Raw genomic sequence first — 6,000 nt, forward strand, 5'->3', positions numbered from 1 at the left:
ATCTGGGTTTTGGTCATTTTAGCGACTATGTTGCGAGTGGAAGCTCTAGTTGCGAGTGGAAGCTCTAGTCGCGAGCTTACACAGAAGCTTTCGCGACTCACTCGTGGGTGGATCTCTCAGTTGCGAAAAAGACTTAGACAAAATTTTCAAAATTTTGTTCAAGGGTTTTTGATGACTCGTTTTCGCGACTTGCTCGTTAGTCATTTGAGTTGCGAAAATTGCGTGTTCTGCATAAATAGGGTTAAATCTTAGACAGTTTTCACAAACTTTTCAGTTTCCCTCGCATCATGTGCATAACCATTTGTCTTTTCTTCCTCTCCCTCTCCCAAAACTGCCATTTTCACTTATAAAACATCCATTTTCTTCTTCAATCCTTCATCAATCTTCAAGAAAAGGTATGGGTTTTCTCTTATTTTTACTGTATTTCAAGTTTCTAACCCTAGTTTTCTTGGATTTTGTGTATATGTTGAGATGCTGAAATATGGTTGTTGAATATGGTTTTGTTAATGTTTTGATGAGTATGATATTAGGGTTTTATTGGTTTTGTTAGTATGATGCCTTTTGTACATGTTTTCATGTTTGTTCTTCATTTTCATGCATTGTACTATGATTTGTGTTGCATTGTGCATACCATTGTGAGAGACCTCCAAAGCGCCTCTCAAAAAAGAGATTTGAAGTGTCCCCAGTGGAGCCGCCACTGTGAGAGACCACGAAGTTGGGTTGCTCTAAAAAAAGAGAGATTTTGTGGTGTGCTTTTTAAGGCACCTTTTTTTTGGGCAAGTGGTGTGGAGTTGCCACTTATTTTTTTATGTACAAAAAATAAGAAAAACTAAATAAAAAAAATACATAATTGAAATGCTTCGTTTCATTGATTGAATAAAAAGAATACATGTTTGGTAAATAGAAAATTACATGGCTTTGGGTCTTAGTTACAAACTACCAAAGATACATGGTTTTTTATCCTAGTTACAATTTAACAAAAAAGAAGAAGAAGAAGATAAAGCCTAGGTCTACCTATCCAAAGAACTAAATTCCGAGGCTAGGTTACGGAATGGGAAGGTGTTAGGCACCCATTCCGCCCAGACAGAGTCTAGTCTTCTAGACTCTTGTGACCAATGTACCGTTTTTATGCATGACATAAATGATATGTTATGTACACATGAAAAACGTAATTACATAAGTCTATTTATAAATAGACCCTCTTCTTTTGATAAAAATTCAAATCTGTGTTGTGATGAAAAGTTGATTTTTGGTTTTTATAAGAATCAGATCTGTTTTTGGGAACGAGAAAAAGTGGTTTTTGGGTTTGTAAAAATCAAATCTATTTTTGCAATAATGTTTTTTTTAGAGGATTAGAAAAAATCAGATCTATTTTTTATGTGGAAAAAAAAATTTTAGAAGAGGATTATACTCATAAAATCAACCTATGCAACATGCCATAAACAGAACAAACTAGACTAGTCATGACTTTTTTTAATTTCAAAATCTGCTTTATCAAAAAAAATCAGATCTACATTTAAAGAAAATATAGATTAGTTTTTTACTAAAGAAAAATTCAGATCTGTATCTAAGGAAGATACAAATTAGTTTTGAGTAAGAAAAATTCGGATCTACATCTAATGAAGATGTAGATCAGTTTTTGATTAAGAAAAGTATGTGAACAAGCAGATTTTTGAAATAAAGAAAAGATCTTAACAATAAGAACACCATACACATATTCTAATAAAGAAAACATGAATAACACATAAGATGATCATTGCAAAATCAATACTAAACAAGTATTCATTCATGCATCAAAATAAAAAGAGATAGTAGAAAAAAGAAGTAGAGAAAAGAAAAGCTACCTCTTGCATGGACGTACTCTTTTTCTCAATAGAATATTTTAGGGTTTAAAAAAATTTATGCAATTGTCTTTGAAACCTAAAAACCCTAGCCTCTAGAAAAAGGATATCAGAGAGGGGAGTCAGAAATATAGGTATTCTAAGAGTGTAAAAACTTATCCCTTCTCAGAGCGTAAATAAAAAGTGTACTGAATTTTAAGTCCCAGTCCCTATTTATAGAGACTAGAGTGCTTAAAAAATAAGCAATGACGCTTAAAATGCAAATCGGGATGCATCCTTTTGCGAAATGGTCGAAAAGGATGTGACTTATCGTCACCCGAAGGCTGTTGGGCCTAAGCCCAAAAGAGGGGAATTTGGCCCTATTAGAGTGCTGTTTGGCACTCCAAAGGTGCCGAATTGGCTCTTGGACACCAAACGCTCTTTCGTGTTCAGGTGCCATTTGGACTCATTTTCTAGGGTTTTTTGACCGGTCCTTACACCTAGACGTGTTTTCATCCTCCGTCCATGATTTTTTGTTTCTTTTTTCTGGATAATTCAGGCTTTTTAAAAACAATTATCTTGTAGAGAAATATCCTAAAATAAATCTTGATAAAGTTCAGATTATCCATAATTTTATTATTATCCAATCATCCCTTTTATTCTCATGCATGCAACCCTACTTTAAACACTAATTATAAACCAATCACAAAATTATTTAATTTATTTTAATTATTTAACCAATCAGAATTAATTTAAATTAATCATGTGTGGTCGACTCTTCCTAGACACCATGCATATGGATCGTGCAAACTTGATCATGTGAAATCTTTCGATCTGATGGTTCGATTTAGAAACTGAACACACTGTTGCGACCATTAGAATCTCAAGATCATTATTATGATATGCAATGAATAGATTGATGCATGCAATGCAAGAATAAATTGATGCGTGTGATGCAAGAACAAAATGATGCATGTAATGCAAGAATGATTTTTTTAGGTACATGGATGGTCACTTTAGTCATCTTCTTTGATTAAATCATGGGTGCAAAATCGAGTGTCTACAACCATGTTAATGATAAAATGTCTCTTAGATGTTTTTGTCTATATATTTAGACTCCATTGAGTACAAAGATTGTGGGGATAATCATGTTTCTTTGATTTTGAAACATAAAATGATTATGTGTTTTTGCACTTTACCCTAATTTATACATTTTTGCATATGATGCATGCACACACACCCTTTGACATGTTGAGTGAATAATGCCAATGATTCTTTCATGATGTGATGTTTAGAATCTTCACATGTCAATATTCTTTTGAATTGCTCTTTAAATTCCAATTTTTAGGGTTTTAATTCAGAGTTTATTTTGCTTTGGTACTAACTTGTTACTGATCAAGTTTGTTACCAGCTATTGTGCTCTGTTTTGTAGTATTTACTACTCTGTTTTTGTAGATGGCTCCACGAATGACCACTGCTCAACGTGGTGACAAGAGGAAACGCATGGACAATGGCCTGTTTCGATCCCCTCATCACTTTGAGCGATACTTCAAGCCCTTTGAAATCATAAGTGCACACTTGTGCAACTTTGGGAGGCAAAGTGTGAAGTTGAAGGGCTGAAGGAAGAATTAGTGAATGCCTACTCGAAAATCAAGTTCCTTGAACTTGAAATCATTCAAGCAAATGTCAAAGTGGAACGCATCTCTACCAAGAAACTTGATGGCATGCTTTCTTCTCAAAAACCTTCAAATGACAAGGCCGATCTAGGTTATACCGGTGAGGGAAGCTCAAGCAGTGAACCTAAAAAGGAAGTGAGGTTCGTATAGGCTAAAAATGTAGAGAAATCTAAAGAGGAGAAGCTCAAGATTGAGACCCCTATTGTTGCAAAGAGAACCATTAGTGCAAAACCAAAAGAAAAAGGGAAGTCATTACCCAAAAGTCAAAGGGGACTTCAAGTGAAACATTTTTGTCATCATTGTGGCGTGCGAGGGTACACAAGGCTAAATTGCTTCAAGCTTCAGGCACTCAAGAGGGATGATTCTTTGCGTGACCAAGACAACTCAGGAAGAATGCCAAAGGGAACTCAAGCTAAAGGAGAAAATGAGGGACACCTCATTGGAGATGTTAAGGAGATGTTGAAGAACATTTCATCATGTCTTACTAGTTTCAACCCGAGGTTTGAGAGTTATGTCGGTCGTACCCCTCCATCTAGGGATCTCACCCAAAATACTCGTACAATGTGGGTGAAGAAGGGTACTCATGTATGATCACTCACTATACCCATGCATTAATACTTCCAATGTATTAGGGTTATAGTTTTATGCATCATGACATATGCAATCTTCTTGTATCATTGCTTCTGTTTTAAAGCATGTTTCTTTTTCAAGATTTTGAGCAACTGAATGTTGAAGTTTAGAAGCTTTTATGATTGTTAAAGGATGATAAATTGAAATCATATCCAAATTGTGAAGGTAATTATCATTTGTTATATATAATTTTTTGAGTCATGTTAATAAATGTCTTTAGAAAAATTGTTAATAAATCTTAATAGGAAATTTTTGACATCACTTTCATGGGAAAAGAAAATTTTTAGGTACTCCTAGAGTACAAAGAAATAGTGTTGCCTTCTCTCATATTTATGATGGATCCCATCATGAATTTAATGAGTAGATACCACTGTACATGTGAGAGGAGGAAACACCATTCTCCGTGCTCTGGGAGTACCTAACAATTACTCCATGAGAAATATAAAAAATTGTCAATAACATTTATTGTTTTATCATTCTCCCAATATAATGTTTCTAAAAATAGTTCCTAATAACATTTCCCTATTTTTTTAATAAAAAAATTCTTATATAAATTTTGTAAATTATAACCATATAATTACTATTTTGTAAATATCAATGCACTATTTATAGATAATTAATATATAAAAATTAATGCATTTACCTCATCAATCCATAGCAATTAATTAATTCATGGGAATAAGGGTCTTTTTAATGAGTGTCCATACAAGTTGAGAATTAATAAATGTCAATTATGACACATTTTCCAAAGAAAAAAAATTTGTTAATAATTCTTTGGCTAATATGCATAAATTATTATCGTTGTGTGTACTTTTTGGATATATATGTATGGCTTAGCTTTATTTCTTGAAATATATATAATTATATTATTTAATAAATTAAAAAAATGCACATTAACTACTACTTTAGAACATTAGTTAACAAAAAGATAGACTTTTATGGCTAAAATTAACGTCTAGAGAGGTGAGCGTTGGGGGATACAATTTATGGCGGGGATGATCAATTGAATACTTAAGAATCTGAGCAACTGAATGTTGAATTTTAGCAGCTTATATGATTATTAATGGATAATAAGCAGAAGTCAAATCCAAGTTTTGACGATAATTAAGTTATCACCTCTTTTTGAGGGAGAGCTAACGCTTGTTGGGTATTTTGGTTTGACACTACTTCACACCTAAAAAGAAGCGAGCTACGTACATTAGGAAAATTGAAATATTACAAATCAAATTTCTTTTTGATAAAAAAATATTCTAAATAACCATATAAGTACTATTTTGTAAATAAATAATGCACTTTTTATAGATAATTACATAAAAAGTCAAATGCATTTTTCTCATTAATACATAGCAATTAATTAATACATAGAAATAATGGTCTTTTTAATGAGCATATGTTACGAATTAATAAATACAAAATTTTGAGCTATAATGTACATATATATTTTAAAAGATGGGAAATGCTAACGAATGCTCTTAGGGTATTGGTTAATAATTTATTTAAAGAAAGTTTTTATTGGTAAAGAAAAAAAGCAATTAATGTTTTGATAGCTTTTTTTATTTCCCATAAAAGTGATGTCAAAATTTTCCTATGATTCTTAACCAATGCCCTAAGGGAATTTGTTAGCATGACTCTTAAGGGAAATGCTAACGAAAAGATAGGTATTAATGATTTATTAGCTTATATGTACAAATTCATTGTCGTTATGTGTGATTTTTTGGGTATATGACTATACGTATACTATTTGACTTTATTTCTTAAAAATGTATAAAATATTATTTAATAAAGTATTAAATGCACCTTAACTTCTGTCTTTAAAGCATTCATTAACAAAAGACTAAAATAAATGAAAATTTGTTATCTTGATGAGGGTGGCA

The sequence above is a fragment of the Castanea sativa genome, chromosome 12 (assembly GCF_040712315.1).
Source record: "Castanea sativa cultivar Marrone di Chiusa Pesio chromosome 12, ASM4071231v1".
Classification (NCBI taxonomy): Eukaryota; Viridiplantae; Streptophyta; class Magnoliopsida; order Fagales; family Fagaceae; genus Castanea; species Castanea sativa.